This window comes from Neovison vison, chromosome 4, assembly GCF_020171115.1.
Source record: "Neovison vison isolate M4711 chromosome 4, ASM_NN_V1, whole genome shotgun sequence".
Taxonomy (NCBI): domain Eukaryota; kingdom Metazoa; phylum Chordata; class Mammalia; order Carnivora; family Mustelidae; genus Neogale; species Neogale vison.
The window spans coordinates 33,736,844-33,757,679 of record NC_058094.1 but is presented as its reverse complement, the minus strand read 5'-3'; the positions used below and the strand labels follow the sequence as shown (position 1 = coordinate 33,757,679).

The window sequence follows — 20,836 nt, the reverse complement described above, 5'->3', positions numbered from 1 at the left end:
TCTGTACATAGATTTTTTTTTCAATTTTATAGTATTTCAATTGATTCTGGTTTAATAATGAGTTACTAGAACAAAATATATATTCATATGAGATGTAAGTTCAAGAGGTATTTTTTAGTGAGCATCTTTTGGAGCTACTTTTCGGGAATAAGTTGAGGTTTGAGGTTTACCAGGGAAGATTCCTGAACTTCGTTGTTCTTATATTTTCAAAACATTTTTAGGTTCATGATATTATTCACGGGCAAAGTCATGAAAAGACTTTGCTCTGATGTACCTATTTAAGATTTAATAAGAGAATGAAAATAGCAAAATTTACTCATAACATTTAGTTACTATGTGTTCTGTGACTTAGTAATGTGATCACTGCAATTGTGTAATATTTGTGGTCTATAGATTTCTGTGTATTAGAGAAAAGTAGTGTCAGTTTTTTACACTTAGGTCTATTTTAACTTTACCCACTTAACCTTTAGTTTTTGTCCATTATACTCCATTATTTGGTGAAGTCAAACTTACTAAGTAAAGCATAACTGACTACATTAGGTAAGCATATGTGGTCAGTACCATACGTTTTCGTTTCCCCACTGTACCACCTAAAGGAGATACAGATTTTCACATCAATGTCACCTTCCAAATCACCAATCTCTTCCCCAAATTACGCAAATTCTGACATGGTCAATGTAAGGTTGTTCGTCACAGAGTTCTGATGTCCTGGAAATAACACAGGCCTAAAGCCAGAGAAAGGTAAATTCAAGACAAATAAAGCCCTGCCTTTACTTAGCAGGCCCTAAAATATATTTGTTTTCTAAAATAAAAATATGAATAATTTCAAATAGGCTCAGTGAATTTCATAGAAAATGGTTTTATAATGATACAGTATTTCAGATACCTACCAATCTTTTGAGCTTCATGTCTGAAATGATACCTATGTCTTTTCCCAGGTACTTTGTTGGTATTTCTTCTTAGGGCTAAATACACCTGACCTTTTGTGACATCACTTATACTCGAATCTCTCATTCCTTCACTATATATAATCCAAAGGCCAAAGCATGTTGTCCTAACAAAAGAGGATCTTAAAACTTCTAGAAACATGTCTTCAACTAACAACATCAATTTTTTTTAATCTTCTGCTATATTTTAGGAAAGAATGTAGATGATTTTTTAAAGTACATATAATACTCTCAATAGTAGTCAATGAAGAGATGAGTATGAAGGAAAATGCAGTCAAGGCAAAACAACCTAACAGTAGAAGTAAAGGGTGGGAACAAAATGCATAATATGAGACCCTGTATACTTGCGGCTTGTGAAGCAAGTGTTTTAACTGTGAGCTTCCTAAAAAGCAGCAAAGGCAGAAGGGGAAACTGGGTCGGTTGTATAATTCCCATTGTTTATACGATAAAAACAAGTCCCTTAGATGCAATACCAATGATTCTTATAGATACCTGACAGAAATTTGCTCTAGGAGAATGGACCAATGGAATACAAGAGGCATGGCTCCAGATTATTTAAAAAAAAAAAACCAAAAAAGTTTTGATTCCATTCCAATTCATAAATAAATTAATTCTTGAATCTTCAAAGTTTTATAACTTTGATGTCAATTATTTTGGGCTGGAGAAGATTTAAATCTTGGCAAAGGACTAATTATACTAAGCAATATAATTTCATTGGTATTCTGTAAGGAAGTGGTTTTCTAGGTATAGTCCCAGACCAGTGACATCATCACCTGAGAAATTCTGGAAGTGCAATTCTCTGGCCCACGTACTTAATAAAAACTCTGGGGGTAGAGTCCCTGTATTTTAGCAAACCTACCAGGGGATTCTGATGTACACCAAAGTTTGAGAACTACTGCTCTAAGGTGAGCTGCTTGCAAAATTGACTTCCTTTATTAGGGTCTTAGCTGGAAGCCATGATGAATGATGTCATTAAAAAATGGAGACTTTGAGGTCAGATGATCTGACACCTTCACAAGGTGCTCATAATTTATAACATCCTATCACTTGAGTATCAAACACTTACCATTATGTTTTCTGTTACTGAGGTTACGCATTCAGCTTAACTAAAAATGTACTTAAGCCATTAAGGTACAACTTCTTTTAAGGGTCCAAAATACAACTCTATTTCATTACCCCACAAATTATTTACTGATGTGGAACTATCTTTGCTGGATCATCTATGTCCCCATCATCCCTAACTTGATCTTCTCTGTCCTGGATCAAAAAGAAAAAAAGAAAATTCCAGAAGATACTTTTTCAGTCAAGAGTATATATAGATTTAGTTATTATTCATTTTCATACTAATAGTTTCTTAGATTAAAATTTTTGACATCTGTCCTTTTAATTATTCATAAATAATTCAATATAAATATAGCTTGTATTCTCATTCTTCTTTATTTTAATAACAAGTATTAATTTAAGGCACGCTCTTGAGTCATGTGCTTTAATACATTAGGTCTAATTCTTAACCAAAATCATTTACAGATGAGAGAACTAAGATATAGAAAAGTTAAGTAATCTGCCCAAGTTCACATGGCCACTGAGTCCTGGAAATGATCATTCATAGATGATCTGATTCACAAATTTAAAATAACTAAGACCAAATCCCAAACCTCAAACATAGGGAGCCTATACTCTACTTCCAAGCTATCTCCCTGAAATTTCAGAAAGGCTATTAAGAAGCTTTGGTGGAATCTAATTTAATGTTAGGGAAGTGTTTTTTTTTAAATTACACAAGCCACATTTTAAATGGCATTATATCCCTGAATTTTTCAAGCTTTCTGTACCGATAGTTGTAAACAATTCTTACTAAGTTTTTAAAACTCTCCTTAGTAACTGACTTTGAAAGCATCTGTAGAAACAGTAACTACCAGGTTACTCTCTAAGAATGTTTTAAGTATACTAGGAAATTTGAAGACAGAAAATTTGTATCAAAGAAGAGCCATAAAAAACACGGGCAGACATGATTCCTATTTAACCAGTGGATGATTTCTTAAGAGGTTTTCCCTCAAAGCAGTATTTAACTGTGTAGCTGGTGTACCCCCATGCCTCTCTTTATCCCAGCTTAACTCATCTATTCTATTCTCAACAGAAATTTAAGGAGCAACATTGATTTTTCCTATAAAATCAATATTTTCTGCTCTTCATTGGTTCAGAAGAAAAGTGATTTGTCTATTAAATTTAACAGTGCAAACTATAATTCGGCAAAGAACAACTACCCTGCTTTGCTAATTAAAAGTAGCAATAATTGAATGTTGATGTGTAACTATACCTGAAAATTAATATGGATAATTTGATAATGTTTATTAAATAAATAATTTTTTTTTTTTACTTAGCCATGTTTATTATTTTATAATGATCCTGGAAGATATTTTTTTAAAAGGGTAGTCCATAACATTTCCATAAAGAATGCTATACAGTTCATTGGTACAGCATTTACTTGGAAATCAAAGCTTTTATCTCTGTAGAAATAATGCTGTTTTTAAAATTAAGTAATTTTGTGTTCCCACAAAAATATCTTACTCTTATTATAACTGTTATATATAAATATCCTATTATAATTTTGTTTTCTTATTTATCTCCCTAGAATTAAGTAGGAAAGCCCATAAGTGCCCAGAACTTTTCGAATGTGAACCAAAAGACTATATTAATACATTTAACCCTTAATCCAATAGACTGACTTAGTGTTCAGGGAGCAGAGGACAGTGTAGTAAAAATGAGTAAAAGGGTCTTTCTCCATTCATTGTGCACAGTTGATCCCACTTCTTGTCACTTTGTTCCCAGGCTTTTTATCCTCTAGGGATCCATTCACCAATTTCAAAGATGAAAACAACCTAACTCAAGTAATTTACATTATAATATGAATAACATAACCACACAGAAATAATTTCAGTTTTTTAAATCTGTAAATACAACTAAAACTCACACCGATGGAATTGCAAACAATATCAATGAAAACAATTTTACTTAAAGTATTTTTGACAACTAGGTCCCCACTGTTAACTAAGCTGTTCCCTTTATTAGAGCTTACTCTCTTCTCCACACTGAGGATACACTGTCAAGGCCAGCCTGTGGTGTTTTAAATTGATTTCCAAGACATAGGCCAAAGGGGAACCAGGAGAGGGAGACAGACTGGGGCAGGTTCGGAGTTGCTGCCTATTGGCTGTTTATAAGTTTGCTGTTTGTGAACAGGAGCGCTTGAAGACTCCAGTGGCCTCCCAGTGTGACTAGTGCATCAATATCGGGTAGTGTAGTAAATGGGCACACAGCCGGAAGTCAGGCAACACCCCCCTGGGTGACTTTGGGTAGGTTGACCCTTTATTTTCAGTAACTTTATCTATTACACTGGGCTTTGAGACCTGCTCCCTAGGGTGGTGGTAGGGTAAAACGAGATGATGTATACGAATGGCTTAGCCGTTACGGATTAAATGTTGAATACATGGTGCCCATAAGATTGGTTTTTATTTTTGGAATAATGAGGGCTGATGTAGTCATAGATACCAGAAATTAGAATGACAAGGTTGAAAAGAAATAGTAAAGCGATCATGGAGCTAATGAGAAGGAATTCAGGGTAACTCAAATATCACGGAATGGTTTCTAGAGAATTCTTGAATTCTCAGAGAATTCAAGCATCAGAGATTTAAAAGGAAAAATAAGACTTAAGGGGAAAGAATTTATGAATCTTCAAGGGATATGGAGATTAAAAATGAGAGACTAGAACATAATGGGTGATGGGAAATTACAAACTAAATTACTGACATTAAGAAATTATGTTATCAAGGCTGATGTTAAATGGGGCTGGCCTTTGGAAAGTGCATGGGCATTTAACAGGAAATGCTCCTTAATAGCGGTGATGTATATGGATCTGAACACTGAAAGATGAAATTTATAAAAAGTAAAATTTAAACCATGGATAAGTGGCCTTGTACAAATTACTATGAAAATACATGCATTTAGCAGAAGTGAAGAAATGAAGGATCCGTTTTAATTTTATAGCAGTGATTGAAATAAAATGCTCAAATTTTGTTGGCCTGAGCAGACAGGTTGATTTGCTGGCAGCATATAACACAGTCCAGCAACAGAACAGTTGAGCTCGGCTTTGTGCCTACTGGAGGAAATGCGGCTGCAGAATCCCTTCTCAAGCTCCCAGGAGAACCCGGTATTCACATGAAACAGACCCCATCTTGCCAGTGTGAGTCAGATGGAATCATCTGATAAATAGAGCAGGAGAATTCTAATAGGCATGATCTCAGTAACTCAGTCTCTACCCTGCAAAGCCCTCCAGGAATAAGTTAAAATGTCCCAACAGACGTAATGAAGCGTCCTTTCTTGGAAGAAGCAGTTTATTGTTTCTTGAACAGAGGGAGGATTCGGATGTTCAGAAAATTCCTGCAAGGCTTCGTCTGGCCAAATATGGAACAGAATGATTTCATTTGTAAAAATCAGAATTAAGATTACTTACCTGTGGTTTCCATCCCAAGCTTGCTCAGGAAATCTTACCACCTCCTGATGAAGAGGCCATATCGAGAATGCCAGTGGCTTCACTTAGACTTCTTCATTGAAGCACACTATTTCTCTAACCCTCTCTAACCTTCTGGTTAGACCTAGCTTCAAGGTCTGTAGCGAAATCCCAAGAGAAACTTAAGGAATTGACTGAAAGTGGCTAATATGCAAGCCTAGGAAGAAAAATGGACAAGTTACTTTACCCAGAAGCATTCTTTTTTTTTTTTTAATTTAAATTCGATTAGCCAACATACCTAGAAGCATTCTTAACTGCCAAACTTAGTCACCAAGTCTCTGAGAAAATGTGCTGAGTCCTGGGTGCTGCTGTTTCTTCTTAATATTCTCTCCCTCTCCTCCACCTCTTGAGAATACATTTTGTCCACGTACCCGCACTGTAGTTTGCTTCCTGGCCCCAAACAGGGCCACACCCTTCTGGACTGTCTGGCTGCTTGCCCAGGCCAGACTAGCCTCCAAGCCTCCAAGCCTCTTAGTAGTCACCTGCTGTGTACTTTTTTACAATCACTCTCTGGTTGTTCCTTTTCCAAGTATATTTACAGAAAGAAATAAAACCAGATTTAAAAATCTAGATTATTAAGCTAGTAAGTAAGAGCAACCATTTAATATGGCGCTACTACACAAGTACAGAAGATATTAGTGGTAATCTTACCAAGGCTTGAACAAAAAAACTTTCCGCCTCACCTACAAAATTGACAAATTATATATAAATTTATATATATATATATATATATATATATATATATATGGAACCTAATGAAAAGAAAGTTGGAGATTGAAATGAAAAAGGAACCAGATGAAATCATATTATAAAAGACTTCATGTCCTATTTTTCCCTCTTCTATTTCTTATTCATGTCTGTGAGTTTCTTATTCATGTCTGTGGGGGTAGATTTCTCATTTATATTATATCAAATGTCCACCAAACTAGAATTTAAAAGTAACTAAACAATTTCTATATATATTTCTTCCTTTACCTATGAAATAAGTAAAGGGATGATCAATGCATCATCAAGGGAGAAGGGGCCATTGGAAGTACACCTTCATGCTAATGGGGTGCGTTGCCTCGAACCATAATAGCAGCCATGCTCACAGCACAATCTGTGAAGTCTTGATTGCTGTAATGGAGAGATAAAGCCAGTTTTGTTAGTCACTTTTCAATTATTTTTTATTTTTGTTTTTATTTTATTTATTTTTATTTTTTTAATTTTAATTTTATTTTCTTTTTCTTTTTATTTTTTAGCAATTATGATTACATATAGGCTGCAGAGTGTATTAAAAGTTTGAACTCCAAAACCAAATTGCCTGGACTCCAATCCTACCTGTCATTATTTGTATGACCTTGGGCAACTTCGTTAACATCCTTGTGCCTAGGTTTCTTGTTCCAGAAGATGTGCTAATAATAGTACCTAACTCATAGGACTGTTTTCAAGATTAATTCTATTTATATACATGTAGAACTCTTAAACAGAGTTTGGAATATAGTAAGAAATACATACATGTTAGCTGTGATATGATATTGATAATGATGGGGAAGAAGAAAAAGAAGAATCATTTCCAACAGATTACTTGTTCTTAGCAAAGTTCTTGGGGATTCAGGTCTGTATTTGTTGCCTTTGGTAATATACCAGGTAGAGATAAGCATATCTTTAAGGTAATCCTAAAAATATGTGGGTGGAAAAGGAGGAAAAATATAAAAATTAAGGATAATGTTAAAAGTCTAAAAATTGATTAAGGTTGTATTATTTTTACTAGTTTAGTCAAATCTTTTTCTACCCAAAATTATTTTTCTTACAATTTTTACTCCCTAGTAAGTTGGTTGTATTTCAGTTTCAGTTTAAAGAGAGAGAGAGAGAGAAATATTTTTGCACATAAGATTATCTGTACACATGTACACACAAATGCATACACCCTAGAACTCTGAGCCAAAATAAAATTTCTCTTTACCAAATTTTAGCTGATAGAAGCAACAACTATTCATTTCTTGCTTATCCCATAGATACAAATATAACTCACTTTATGTAAAAGATCTACAGTTAAAACTTAATGGTAAATAATTTTAATAGAATTTTAGAAATGTGATTTTTTTATGTGTGGTTAATCTTTGAATTTAAAAGTTTCTAACTTGAGGTTCCTTTTTTCCTTAACATCTTGTATTAGTAACATCTTGTATTAGTTGTGTAGGATTGTCATAACAAATGCCAGACTAGGTAGCTTTAAAAAAAAAAAAAAAAGAAACTAACTTTCTCAAAGTTCTGGAAGCTTGAGGTCCAAGATGAAATTATTCTGAGACCCCTTTCCTTGGCTGCAGATGGCTACTTTCTTGCCATGTGTTTACATGGTCATCCCCCTATATATTGGATTAGAGCCTGGCCATATGAGCTCATTTTGCCTTATTTCTTTAAAAGCCCACAAATACAGTCATACTCTGAGTTACTAGGAATTAGGACTACAGTATATGAATTCGGAGGATATACAGTTGAACCATTAAATAGTATTTAATGGTTCAAATAATCAAATGGTTCAATAATCAAAATAATCAGCGGCCTTTTAAAATAACTTTGCTGCCTTATAAAATCATACTTGATTATAATACAAATAGAAATTTTAAGACAAGTAACTAAATATAGCTATTTTGTTTCAAGCTTTATGATTTTTTAAAATTTTCATCATTTTTTTCTATTTCATCAACTATAGTATCACATCCTCGGAGATGAGATATTTTGTTTTTGTGACAAGTTCATTTTTTAAATTATTTTTCTTAGTGATAAAACCACATTTAAAATTCAATATGGTTTTCTTGGTCATAATTTTATTCTGACATTCAATCTATGAGTCTATTTTCTTTACATATATTTGTGAATTGCTACCTAATACTATCTAACCACATGTCAAGCCAAGAAATATGAAGAGAATATTTTTTAATTATGAAGAAATCATTTGAGATTACTGAGACAGCAATTTATATGTTATAGAACACAATAAAATTACAGAAGAAACTGTAATTTCTCCCTTTTTAGTAATTCTAATGTTGCTAAAAACTGACAAAAGAATTTTAAGTAATTTGTATTCAACAACTTGCTGCTAAACGGGTCAGTCTATGAACGACAGGTGCCATTGCCAAGATCATAATTTCTTTTGGTATACTGCCTAAGAATACAGAGGAAAAACATTTCTCTTTTACCTCCCCTCCGCCCCGCCCAAAAAATAAACTCATTCATTCACCTTTGCTTTCATCAGGCCTCCAGAGTTGCTGGCTTGCTGACAACTAGTATACCTTATAAGGAAGACAGGAGATGAATGATATGGGTCACCAAGAGGAGAGAGATCTTGCTTTATAGAATCAAGGAGAATATGGGAAATCAAGAAGAAAGAAAATGTGATAAGTAGGGCAGAAATAGTATTTCCAACTCAAAATCCCTGTGATCTAGAAGCATGAAGTTTTTTTAAAAAAAAAAAATTACAAGTATAAGAATATTCGAAACAACAGATTTGAAAACATGTATACCTTCTGAACCAATCATGGCATTTATCACCTCCTAAAATGCGTATACTCTGCCTTATATGATAGTTATTTGCTTATTTTTTTTACCTTCTTGAGAATGGGGACTATATATTTTTTCATCTTGGTAGTCTCTCTCTAGTGGCAAGCCTTTGCTTTGGCTATAATAAGCACTCAATGGGATATTTTTCTAGATTATGGGCATCCATGCTGAGAAGAAGCTAGAGTGTCAGGGGTGGTATATGTTTGGAAAAGGCTTTAGAGGAGGTGAATGGCAAGTATTTTGTACCAAGGTATGGATAGGATATTAACCCCAGGATGGGGTATGGGTAAATTATTGCATGAGAGTCACAAGCAAATTTTGTAACAGGCATGTGATTATTGGTTTGTGTCTAAAAGTTACTCACAGTAGAAAGGATACTGAGAAAAAATTAGAAGATTTGGGCTTTAACTTTTATTCTACCATTTATGTGATAAGACTTTGGAAAAACTGCCCAGTTGTTAGTTCTTCACAACCCAGCTTTTTTTCTGTGTAAAAATTGAGGGAACCTGGTAATCTATTAAGTATTATACAAATACATGGTACTTCGAAGGCCGCACTGGGAAAAGAAAAACCCACTATGCATTAACAGTTGGGTTTTAGGCAACCTCATCATTAATTAAGCAAATCATTTAATCTCACGGCCTACTATTTAAATGAAGTTTGAAGTAGATTTTCAATATTTCCTTTTCTTCATCTAAGTGATTCAGCAATCTCTGATCAAGGCCAGGCTCTCTATTAGATATATTCTTAAAAAGGATTGAATCTATGCATTTTAAAATTAATTGATGGCATATTAATTATGATTTAGTGAATAAATTTATAGGTATAATATTTTAGCCTATTACTTCACATGAAATAATTGATAACTAGGTTAGAATTGACACATAATTCAAAACCTTTAGTCCATTAGGCAGTCAGTCAAGTAAAGCAGCATGGAGCTGTCTGTACCTGTACTTTCAATCTAATTTGGCCAATTAGAATTTGAACATGTCTACAATTTTATTAGGTAACAGCTTGTTCATGAGCATAAAAATTGTTGTTGTCATTTTTCCTCAATTGGAAGAATTACAGATATTATTAGCAAAATAAATTTTCTGTTTTCCTAAATATGGAACTTTGAATATTTCTATTTCATCGGTTTTGAAGATTGCCAAGTAATACTCTAGTCTGGAAATAATATAACCTATAAGAAGAGGAACTTTTGGCTGTTGATAACTTCGAGAGGTAGAAATGTTGTTTTAGAGGGTCTAGAACTTGACTTGGCTCATGGATATGCCCAGTAATAACATTTATTTTTATTATCTATTATGTATGTGACACAGGGTAATAAAAGAAAAACCTTACATTTGAACTTCATTGTCATGGATGAACCAAAATACACTAGTTCAATATAACTTCCTAACTAACAAAGAAAATGGCTGTGATTTTTATGATTGGCCCTTTTCATGACCAGGCATATTTATAGCAAAGCTACTAGTCTTCAAGGTAGAATCATGTAAGACTATGTTACTTCTTAAACCCATTACCATTTTCTGTCTACCCCCAAACCCCCTCCAAAAAAGCTGACCTGAATTTTAAATGGAATGTAAAAGAGTTATTTCAATGGGACATAAAACATCTTTATATTTTTATTCAAGTTAGTTTGCAAGATACTGTTTTTTTAATTACTTTCAAGCTTTATTTGTTTAAGATACATCCAGTTGTAGTTTTTGTATTCCGATTATGCAGGTGGTTTTAGGTAGAGTTTTAAAATACAGAAAAGGAAGAAAATCTTTATTCTGAAGTATACTTAAAAATATGAATTTTTAAAAAGAAATGATTTAGGTTTTACATATGCTTGCCTAATCTCCCATTAAACATGAAATTATTTTTTAATGAAACACTTTTTTAATGAAAAGAAATCGAAAGACTTCAATATTAATGAATCATACAAGCTTAGTCAATTCACTTCTCTGTTTCTTAAGTTTCTCATCTATAAAATTAAGAAGCTAGACTATTTTCTCTCTGAGATCACTTTCAGCTTTAAATACTGTGGTTTCTTTTTAATGACTCAGTGACGAGTGAATAACAATAAGTAAGTTTCAGCACCAAATAACTTTCCTGGACTTTTCTTTTTATTATTAATTATTTTTATTAACATATAAAGTATTATTTGCTCCAAGGGTACAGGTCTGTGAATCGTCAGGCTTACACATTTCACGGCACTCACCATATCACATCCTGGACTTTTTTCTTAAACCAAGGATGGTTATAAATGAGTCCTCTTCTGTGTGTCTGAACGTAATCTCAGGGGACAGTTAGTAGCTTTTTCTTTTCTGCAACTCAGAACTGCATGCCTGGTGTGTCTCTGAAGTTGATCAGCTGTAATTCTGGTTTCTGGTTGCAACATTAAAAGACCAAAAATTTCCAGGGGAACAATCAAATGAGGAGCAATAAAATGAAAGACTAAGTGAATGCAGGAAGGAAGGGAGAAAAGGAGGGAGTAAGGAAAGAGAGTTTGAAAGCAGAAGAAGGAAGGAGGGATGGAAGAAAGGAGGCAGGCAGGCAGGCAGGCAAAATTCCTTCCAGTCTAGGAGTTCATAAGTTAATCAGGGAGACAACAGGTACATCAGTGCTGCTCTTACAAAATAGGCTGTGTTGACTGATGTAATAAAACTGAACCATGCAAAGGAAACCTACGAAGAGAAATATTCATTTGGCTTGGAGAAATCTGGAACCATGTCGTAGAATAATACATGAGGGGAAGGACATATCATGCAGAGGAAGAGCTTAAGCAGAGTTGCAGAAGCATGAGAGCAAAAGCCGTATATTTAAGGAACAGCAAGTCGTTCTTTAAAATGGAAATACACAACAGATCAGGTTACATATTAGCATATAGGAATAGAAAAGTTGGCTTGGACCAGATAACAGAGGGCTTTGAATCACTTGGTTTAAAATCCAGAATGTTCTTCATTATAACCAGGGGCTTTGAAGGTATTTGAGGAAGTCGCCACTACGAACACACATTAATTCTAGTGGTAAACTTTGAAAGGGAGATTAAAGACAAGATGTCCTATTCAGAGGCTACTGCTATAGCCTAAACAAGAAGTAAATGTAATGCCTTGCCGTATTTGAAAGATGGTTTTGAAAGACGTATTTTGGACAGTTGCCTCCATCCAAAATGGTCTTAATGCACACCCAACTGATGCTGCTCTGTCTTGTCACATGACGAATGAGAGCAGTGGACCACTTCCAGATTTTCAACAGAACGTAGTTACCTCTGCCCTATTCCTGAATTTAATGGATCGTGGCAATTCTCAGACCCTTTCAAGTTTTATAATACTTTGTGGTTATTTGGACTGTGATTGAGCCCCAATTCTCTTAAATCCAAGTACCTTGAGTTACTCTAGTGCTTCCTAGGGTACTAAGATTTGAAAAGGAGCCCTCTCCATATCCCGAGTCCATTAAATGCTGTTGTGTTTCTGCCAGCTTCACATTCCTAGGACCTCAGTCCTGATGCTGTGTTCTCATGTTTTATTTCTGCTGCAGCTTTTAAAATGCTAGCTTGCCTCTCAGTATCTGTATTGTCCCTTCCCTGTGTCCTAATACAAGTTATAAATATCCTATCAAAAATACAAAAGTCATGTAATAAACCATGGAATATTTAAAGATGTTCACAAGGGGCCAACTATAAGGGGTTCCTGTGGTCAAGGAGAGCTTTTTTGTGATATTACTGAATTCTAGCTAGATCTTTCAAGTTTCCCTCTCTGAGGGTTTGGAGAAGCATTTGGTCACAATAATAGTACCCGTGCTTTAACACTGACTCTCCTGTCTTTTGGAGAAGTTTCAGTATGTTACTTTGCATTGGCAGCAGGCATTCTGTTCTCCCCTCTGTCAGCTTGGCTATAAATGAAATGTGTGTATCACAATGAGATATTGCCATTAATATATTTAATGGCTGGGAAGAACTTTGGTCTGGGAAGACTTTGAGAACAGTTCTTCACTGAGGCAGAAATTTCAAATGACATTTGTTTGAGATATTACTGAATAATAAAGCCATAAAAACAAATGTAAGACTCATTAAGGCTGTTGGAAAAGAAAAAAAAATTACCTTATGTGAATACATCTAAATCAAGAGACAGCTAAGTGTTAACACATATTATCTATAAATTTAGAAAATAATAGCTGTCTTAGACATTGGGAAAAGAAAACAATATATAAAATATTTGGAAGTTTGTTGGAAGCATCCACATTTTAATAATTATTAATGTTACAGTCATGAATTGGTTTAACTTTCTTTGATGCCAAGTATAAGCATAGTTACAAAAAGTAAAACCCAGGATAATAGTTTTGAGAATAAAAAACATGGATTTCCAAGTCAGGTTTGGTGTTATCCTACTCCTAAGTAAATAGGTGTCCAAGAACAATGCCTTTTTATTTTAGTGAGATATGGAATTAGGAACTTACTTATAAAGTTTTCATAGCTCTTTCAAAGTTTTTTTTTAGCCAAGAGAAAATGTTTGAGATGATAGCTGAATGCTGATGAAATCTGAGTATCACAGTCTGGAGCTTCTTTCATTTTATCACAGGCTATGCCTAATTGTTATTATAAATACTTACTATGTGTCAAGACCTGCGACCTCATTTAAAGCTCACCTCAGGCTCAGAGAAGTTAAGAGACTTGCGCCAGTTTGCACTGCTCCCAGTAAGAGGGAAAGCAGTACACATCCATGTATTTTAACTCTGTAGCCCAGGGTCACTATGATACATGGCCCCTCACCATCAAAATTAGATGACCACATTATAGAGGTTATCAATATTGTTAGTTAAAGAATGTGCCTTTATACCATGAAGTCAGTAAACATTTTTTCTGACCCGGATTAGGATAAGTGGTATATCATTCAGGTTTGTATTCACATGTTCATGGTATTAAAAGAAAAAAAAAAAAAAACCTGGCAAAATTATCTGAATAAAAAAATTTTTTTTTCCCACAAATAAGAAATCCAAACAGCAGCTCAGGGCTGCTCCTGCTGTTTAAGGAACCAAGCTTCCTATTCTTAGAGCTTCTCTTCCTGCTCCCTGTTCTTAGAGTAGGACACTCATGCTTATTGTCACAGAATGATGACTGCATCCGTAGGCCCATGTTTAAATGCCAGTTAAAAAGAAAAACAAAGAGGGAAGGTAAATGGCCATCCCAGCTGAGTCAACTGGGAGTAATTGCTCTCACCAACCCCCACCTCCTAGGTTCCTGCTTACGTCATAGAGATCACACTCAGGTCAGTTGATCACCCTGGCTAAATGGAAAATGAAGTCATTTTGTTTTGTTCTTGTTTGTTGTCATTGTTAGACTCCTAAAATAACTCCGGATTCTTTGAGTCTTTGAGTAAAGAACAAAAAAGGAGAAAGAATATGGGTAGGCATTCAGCCGCAGCTGTGACGAAGGAATAGGAGTCGTAGGCTTGAATTACCAACAGGAAAGACCAAAGACCTATTCCTACACCCCTTGTAGCCAAATACCTAGATATTTGTTACCATTAAATGAGTAAGTGATATTTCTTGACTAATTAGAGTGGAGAATATTGAAGAAGGAGAAGTCAAAGGTAATACAAATTTTCTATGTTTTAGTTCAATACTGAGCCTATAAAATAATTCAGGGAATATACGAGTCACAAGAAGAGCTGGTTTGGGGTGAAAGAGAATAAATTTGGTTTTGGCCATGTTGAATGTGATATACCTGAAAAACCACATGTGGTAGATGCCCTGCAAACACCCGGAAATCCAAGTCTGATGTTGGGGATTGGTGAGAGCAGATGATAAGGATTTATTTGTCATTACATAGCAGCGGACATGCACAAATGAAAGATCAGATCATCCCAAGGGGGATATGCATAGTGAAAAGAAAAGTGGACTATTGATTGAAATTTGGGGAAAATATAATTTAAAATCAGGTCAGAGAAAGTGAAACTGGCCGAGGAGTTTAAGAAGGGACAGTGAGAGAGCCAGAGGAGAAACCACGGGTGACATTATCTGAGAAGCTATTCATGGAAACGTTTCAAAAGGAGAGAGGACTTCAATATTAGATGGAACAACAACATCAAGAAAGAACTGAAGACACTACCGGCTGGTAAATTAGGATATTCTTGGTGTTTTCTGTTTGTTTTTGAGAACAGTTTCAGTCAACAATAGACTAGAATGGGTGAGGAGTTCTGGATTCTGAGGAGAAAGTGGTTAAGAGCATTTGCTAAGAGCAGAAGAATGAGTTCTGTCGCGACCTGAGATCTGCAGATCTGGAATTTCATCACAGAACTGGCATTTCCCTTTCTAAAAATTGTGAGACCTTGGTGAAAATAAGTAACAGGTGATGAGAGCCGCTGATTGCTAATCGACATGGAGTTTCCACAGAGCCAAGCCTTTGTGAGAGTCAGAATTGATTACTAGCAATGATTTCTCCCTTACAAATTCTCCAGGAAAAATTTTTAATCTTACAAGTTTCCCTCAAACCAAAAAACAGTTGGCTCTTTAGTAAGTCTTGGCCAATAGGGTAATGGCTACCATTTCTACTATTAACAGGTTTTTTTTCCCCTTACGCTGTTCTTGATATTCCATCTTTCACAAGGTTTCCCTGGTTGGATAACTTACAGATCTGGCATCTTATTGTCCTTTACTCATCTCAGTGAATCCTACAAGCAGTGCACATATTTCTAAACCCCGTGCTTGGTAGTATATACCATGTCTGCATTTGGTGACCATCTGATAACTTGAAATCAGCCATGAGGGGAGTATTTATTCCTCAGAAATTAGCAAACTCTGTAAATCAGAACTTTTTCCCCTTGGGCAGTATTTGTTAAACATATTATCACACTACTACTTATACCCACCATGGGGAATAAAAGAATTACATGACTAAACTATTTGGCTATCTTCACAGTATTTTTTATACTCTGACTTAATGCTTCATCCTAGAGATAATACTCCGTATAAAGTCCAGATAAAACAACCATTCCCTGCGTTTCAACTCATTAAACATTTACTGAGTTCCTATTACCTGCCAGGCAAGGATCTAGATAATGGAAACACATACTAAAATAAATAAGACAGACATTGTTCTCAGGGAATTTATAATCTAGGCAGGATAGATAGATAGATAGATAGATAGATGGATGGATGTGAGAAAGAGATACATGGTAAAATTGTAAGAAAGGCATGAATAAAGTAGTATAGGAAGACTCTGGGCAGTGACTAACTCTTCTTGAGAGAATTAAGGAAGAGTTTTCTAGCAGGGATTTCATTTGCAGAATATTGTTTTTAAGACTAAATCTTAAATTAGCCCTCAGTTTTCTGTAGCTTTTCTCACTCTCTTCTCCCTCTCAGGTAGAGACCTTATCACACAATAACCTCTTTAGGATCCTACCTAAACAAAATGATCTCTAACAGATTTTCACACAGTGCAACATTCCTATCAAGCCCTGATAAGAACCTTGGCTAGGACAGAGGGGAAGTCATCAGAAAGTAGCTCCTCAAAGGGAGAGTCTGCACTTGTGGTACTATCAAAAGACAACAGGACTCTTCAAATTATGATCTGAAATACTGTAAAAATAGGTTAGCAAAAATGAGAGCGGCCTTCATTGACTGCAGGGACAAGAGTCCCCCGTTCTCTGCTCTTATGTCCTCCACACCCCTAGACTGGTGTCCAGAGCCCTGTCCAGAACTTCAGCTTCTCCTTTACCATCATTATGTTTGCCCTATTTTTTTCCCAATCTTATGATCTATTCATTGTGTTTTCTCTCTGAATGTGACATGAATATTCCTGCAAGTATTTCTCAGTAACATAAAACTTATTTTTCTTAAAACTTGGACTTTTCCCCTGCCTGGTACTTTGCAATAACCAAGTCTTGACCTAGATTCCCAAATTGCAATTTTCTGGTGAAATTTAATGTCAAAGATAGCAATGTTCAAGGGAACTCATAATCCCATTCCCATGTCTTGTCTAAGAAGTTCATGTACAAAACTCCAACAACCTGAGTTGCTGAAATGCTAGTAGAGAAATCAAGCAGGGAAATTGCCTAATCTGAGAGCTTCAAATGAGTATGCTAGAGAAATGAAAATCTTATTTTAGAAATTTGAATTTACTTTTTTCTCAGGAATATTATTCTAAAATTTTAATAATAACTCTCCTTTTAATAGAGCCTTGATGATATGCTGTTACTTTCCACTATTGTCAGATGAACAGAGACAACATTAACTTTTCTAGGCCACTTAAGAACTCTTTAGAGTCTGGAACATCCTGAAGAATAATAATTTCCTGTAAATTTTTCTAGTTCATGATCTACTTAATAGTAATGTACAAAACATCAAAATGCTGTCGGGAAAGGCTTCCTTACTCTCTTCCAAGATTTTAATGATCTCTAATCAGGGCCCAATTTTCAGCTGAGATCATATAATCCTATGCAATAAATCTTCTTTGTTTTTGTTCCATTAAAGAGAATGGTGAGGATATCATCCATTGTTGATCTGTCAGCTGTAAACTAATACATGCTAATTGTTGAAAATGTTTTTTACTTATGGTGCCAAGACAGAATCAACCATTTTTAAGTAAATGAGCTTATTTGCATTCATAACTACCTTGGTACCATAATAATTTAGTGGCTGCTATCTCACTGTTAAACTAGAAACTTTTGTTTACCATAATTTAGGAAAAGAAAAAAATACATTTAAGAAATTCTTTAAAAATGAATTGTTTTAAAAGTAAACTATAATATTAGGTCATTCATTACTTTGATTTTGGGGTTTTTTTTTTGCAGTTGTGTATATGAAGATGTTATATTCTAAGTATATTCAAAATGTGTTCTTTTGAAGTTCCATTTATAAAAAGATTTTTTTCTATTATTTCTCACTTTCTATATTTCTCCTTCTGTGTATCATGTGTAAAATTGTAATGGAAACCCAAGCTATACCCTAAAGGTAAACATACTTAGTTACTTAGAAGGAGACAGAGAAATGTGCTTAATACAAACCTTGAGAAGGCACTAGAATCATCATCAAACTAGAGCTATTAGCTTATTTGTAGTCTTTCTTTATATAAACTTTTCCACTCAGTGTCTTTTTATTTAATGACTTTCTGCTTTAGGCACTAGAAATGAGCGGTTGCTGTGAACTAAGCACACTACTGGGTATTTTAAATGTATCATGTCTCTTACTCCTTGCAAGAATCCTTACAATGTGATTTATCCTTATCTTACTGGTACAAAAATACTAAGCCTCAGAGTTTAAGTGAAATCAAATTAAATCTTTGACTCTTAGGTGCTAAGAGAGTTACAAAATTAAGGAAGATATTGTCCTGGCCTTTAGAAGCTTATATGCTAGTAGAGGGTTTGACAAATAAATATGAACAAACTTACACACACACACACACACGCACGCACGCACGCACGCGCGCGTGCGCGCGCGCGCACATCCTTTAACAAGAGATAGTATGTCTTGAATTCTATAAAACTATATATGTGGAATCTTATCTTTCCCTAAATTTTGCAAAACCAAAATTTTAGCTCCACAAACTCAGGAAGTCTTAGCCAAAGATACGTGCAATGTACATTTTGTGTGTTTAAAAAAAAAAATCTTAAGCCTTAAATTGGCCTGTATATACTATGAGTCACAGCAATAGGATTAAAAGTCATGACAACTCAAAAAGACAAAGACTAGAGAATGCAAAGTCAGAATCCTAACTAGTGAAATATAAAAGTCAAGTAAGATTTAGGACCCAGAAATGAAGGCATAGCAATCAAACAAGAACCAATCAGGGAAACACGGGATATACAGATAACCAGCTGGCTTTGGATATTGAGATAAAGTACCAGAGACAGCTATTAAAAATGTGGCATATTCTGTGTCAGCTAAGAAGTATCATGTATTTCCTGATGAGATAAAGCTACTTCTCACTGTGTGGCTGGGAGTCAGTAGTTCTCCATAAAATAAATAGTAAAATAGTAAAAATAGTAAAATAAATAGTCAGTAGTTCTCCGTAAAATAACAGGATGTGGAGGAACCTGGTCAAATGGGGAAAGTGAGACCTGAGGACAGAGAAGGAGTCAGTGGAAAAGTTTGGTTTAATATTATTAATTTTGTTTTATAAACACATTTTCTGAAATGAATCTCTTGAAGATATGTAAAAATGGTTTTCTTTTTCTTGTAGCTTAGAACAGTCTTAAAATAATGTATTTATTTTGGGGTATTTCTACCTAGTATTTTTTTTGGTAAAGATCTACCTGGAATTGATACTAAACCAGTGTTCAACTACTATGGGATCATCATCATCGTCATTGTCATTGTCATTTGTCATTTATTAAACACTTGTTGTATGTCGATGTTGTGCTAAGTGCTTTGTTGCATACATTATCTTATTTAATCCTTGCAGCAAACCTAGGAGATGGATACGATTGTTATCCATGTTTTAACAGATAAAAAACTGGGACTTAAGGAAACAATTGGCCTAAGATTACAAACCTAATAATTTTATGTAGCAAGGATTCCGATCAACAATTCATCTCTCCCCAGAGCATGTACTCTAGTTACATTATTATTTCTTACTACCTCTTACAGTTAAAACTTAGGGCTTTTCATTTGCTTTAAGGACATTTTTCATATCCTGGCTGAGTTAGATAATGTTGGATCCACCCATTGAAATGCTATTCTACACAATGGCTGAAGACATAAGTCACTTTAAGCTGTTTTTAATATTTCAAAGTGACTTCAGTTTGAAAAAGAATATCATGGACTAAATGTTGCCAATAAATTCACGGTAAATAAATAATTTACCTTTAAAATCAACATGAAGGTTCTATTTATTTAGGTATTTCCTTAAAAAAAAAAGACAGCAGTTTTTGTAGAACTTAAATGTATTCTTTTTGATACTTGGATTTATCCAACAAAGTGGAAAGTTAAAATGAAGTAAGAAAGGCCAATTCCTCACCTAATTTGAATGTATATTTCTAGATTAAGGATTTGATTATCAACATTTATGAAGCCTTACAAAAATCCCTTTATTTTATATTTGAAGAAAAGAATCAGTCATTAACTCAAAAATATATAACTAGACACTGAAAGATCCTGGGGGGGAGGGGACAGATATTTTAATCTGATTTAATGTTTACACTGTACTCTATTGCTATTCAAATTATCTTAGCCAGAATGTTTATATCTATCTAATATTTGCAGTGAATTGTTATTCTTACAGGATGGTTTATTAGGTAAAGATTCTTCAAGTCACAGTAAGTTGTTTGTATAAGATAATCATCTTTCTAGGGCTTTGTGAAATTTGGTAGTATCTGTGATTAGAAAAATCATCATTGCAAAATCGACCAAATAAGAATACTTCAACATTATGTTCAAAATGCATATAAATAAAGAAATATCTATTAGCAGATATTCTCTTAGCCCACAAGTAGCCATCAGGTAGTAATGATACAATCATAATTATTTATGTATAGTATTAGATAGCAGATATGTATTATTTCTAATTTTCAAAACAACCCTGCAAGGAAGATATTATTATCCCTATTATTTTATAAACAGGTCAAATAATTTGCTAAAGTTTACCCAGCTAGGAGGAGTTTTTCTTACTCCAGGTTTTCCAGACTCCAAAATCTCTTCTTTTTTACATCCCACGTGTCATGAGCTTAAAACATTCATGATGGTTTGCAACTTATCAGAATATTTGACCACCCAGAACACCCTGCAGGCTGGCTGTGCCAGATAACTATTTGATTATTTCAATTCCAGGAAATTTGAACTATTTTAAATAATAATGGCT

The 20,836-nt window shown here is 34.4% G+C and overlaps 1 protein-coding gene across 49 annotated transcripts in view; it reads left to right on the top strand.

The window, feature by feature from the left end:
* The window catches only part of RIMS2 (regulating synaptic membrane exocytosis 2), a 592,339-nt gene that overhangs the window by 442,070 nt on the left and 129,433 nt on the right, over positions 1–20,836 (top strand). The gene's annotated exons all lie outside the window — the stretch shown is intronic.